Source organism: Sturnus vulgaris, chromosome 2 (assembly GCF_052056855.1).
Source record: "Sturnus vulgaris isolate bStuVul1 chromosome 2, bStuVul1.hap1, whole genome shotgun sequence".
Classification (NCBI taxonomy): domain Eukaryota; kingdom Metazoa; phylum Chordata; class Aves; order Passeriformes; family Sturnidae; genus Sturnus; species Sturnus vulgaris.
Window position 1 is genome coordinate 61,000,949 of NC_142244.1, and position 2,489 is coordinate 61,003,437.

The 2,489-nt window shown below is 36.1% G+C and overlaps 1 long non-coding RNA gene across 1 annotated transcript; it reads left to right on the top strand.

Moving 5' to 3' along the window:
• Window positions 1-530: 530 nt before the first annotated feature.
• On the top strand, window positions 531-2,235 carry LOC148224818 (uncharacterized). Its single transcript, XR_015801501.1, has 2 exons — window positions 531-667; window positions 1,531-2,235. It is a non-coding gene; the product is annotated as an uncharacterized LOC148224818 (long non-coding RNA).
• Window positions 2,236-2,489: the final 254 nt, after the last annotated feature.

Here is a 2,489-nt window from a genome sequence, read left to right on the forward strand (position 1 = left end):
GTACAAGCAGAAAAGGCCTCTCTGACTGCAGAGAGGAGCTAAATCTTCTCTGCAGTTTTTTAGGCTTTTTCCATGGAAGATGTGTTGCTCCTCTCTCTGATGCTTGACTTGAATGTTTCTGACTCTGAGAAGATCTCCAGAGACTGGGCTACCAATGCCCAAATGACTGATTCCTATGTCCCTCTGCTTCTTTATCTCAAAGAGAGAAAACCCGATTTATTCACTGTGTAAATATCCAGGTTATACTACAGCTAAGTATTATGCGGGAGTTCTTGCTGTACTTATATTACTACTGAATGTTTCTTTAGTCCTTGCACTTCAGTAGTTTTTAATCTGAAACATGTTTGTGCCACATTGATATTTAAATTTATGCAAAGAAATAAGCAAAGATATTTTTTCCTTTAGGAGAGGAAAATTCTACTTCCAATTTAAGGTAAATTTGTCTATTTTGCCAAATTAATAATTGGAACTACTGTATTTAATTTTCTTGTGGTGCCTGGAAAATTTTAATAGTTTCCCTTTGTTTTTAGTGCCCATTTAGGTCCAGATCAATTGAGTGTGAAGGACAGCAGGAGAGAACACAGTGGATTTAATGGCAGTCATTCTGTTATCAGTGGAGGAAGGCTAAAGAAGCCACCTTCAAGATGATGAAAAATCAGGTTGGAAGGTAAAAAATTTAACATCTCGGTTTCGGAGTGCAAGACATAAATGGAGGCAGTCAACTGAAACAAACCTTATAAGTCTCCTTTGCAAAGGCCCTGGATGAAGAAAGGCAGGGACAGATTGAAAAGTAGAGATGCCTGACCCCTGCCTGAGTCACCAGTGTAACATCTCAGTGATGTTACACATGCATGGTGTAAGCATGGATGAGGCTCAGCTGCATGACACTGTCAAACTGATATGTTTGACTGATTTCTGAGTGCCTCTTTTTGGGTGCTCAGTTTGGCACACAGCAGGGAGGCTTGAGAGTGAGCATGTGCTGAGCATTGCTTCATTAATGCTTCTTGGACCTGAGTATCAGAAAATGCAGATATTAAAATCACCAGGTACTCTTGAAATGTTTGGTCCATGTCTGTCCATGTGTGCTGCAAAGTGCATGTTGTATGTAAGTGCACTATAAAAAAAGGAATTATATATATGAACAATTGAACTGCTGAGTGTTGAAACACATGTATTACATAGGTATATGTTTATTACAGCTTACTGCTCACAGGTGCTTCAAGGATCCTAGCATAACATCTAGTATCCTAGTGTAATTTTAGGATATATCTTATCTCCTGAAAAATTAGCACAAAGAAATGTAGGTATAGTTATCTGTAAATATAATAAATAGCTTTGTTTTGATAGAGTAGAAACACCTAAGATTTACCTATTGTGTGATATTTTTGTCCCAAGGATAGGATGGCTAAAAGTCAGCCATTGCTATGATAATGAACTGTTTGTGATTTAATGAAATATTTTAGATTGTTAAATTCTAGAAAAATACCTTGTATTAATTTGAAGGACTTCAAAATATTTCTTCCTTTCCAGGTACTGTATCCTCTGCAAAGGGAAATACTCATGAGGACACAAAGAGCTATCATAATTCTTACTTCTAACAGCTGAAAACAAGGACAACACTTCCTCTCCATTATGAAAATGATCACATATTCTACAATACCAATTTATTAGCACATACTGCAGTGTGGAAACTCTAAATTTCATCCCCAGCATCCAAAGCTGAAAAAATGTTACTATCAAGTGAGTATTCCTAAACCCTAAAGACTGCAGAGTGTATCTGAAAGATTTCTAAATGATAGTCAGAGCAGCCCAGGTACTGGCCTGTCAAGACAGCACAGAGGATTAAATCAGCCTTCACAGAACACTTTACCCTTAAGTGCCTCTGAAATAGGAACATCATTCTGAAAGAGCAATGGAAAGGTACCATGGACTATCATAAAACTGTTCTGGGTACTTTTGTCTCTGTTTATGAGAAAGCATTGCCAACTCAGATGTGTAAATAAAATCCCACCAAGATGAAACATTACTTTAAATTATAATAAAGTCAATCAGTGTCTAGATAAATCATCTTCTTAAAATCATCTATATTTTGTCAATGAATCTAAGTGAAAATCATGTGAAAGCATGCAATTACTGCTGCTAGGAATGAAACAGTAAATGAAACCAAGTCATGTTTTTATGCTGAAACTCTTATATAAATAAATAAAAATATCTAAGTGTACATCTACAGTCAAACATGTCCTGAAGTATTTAATGTGTGATATATCAAGTAGCCTAATTATATTTTTTTGCTATTTAAAAATAGCATAGAACTGGCCTTTGGTCTGCATCTGTAACAGTGCAGGTAGATTTTTATGCTCACATGGCTGGGTGAGTTCTATGCTACTGTATGAGCAAAAGCATTAGGTCACTAAGAAAATAATGAAAATAACTGTGCTTGAAAGATGAGGAATGTAGGTTATTTAGGAAACTGTTGGACACAAACGTAA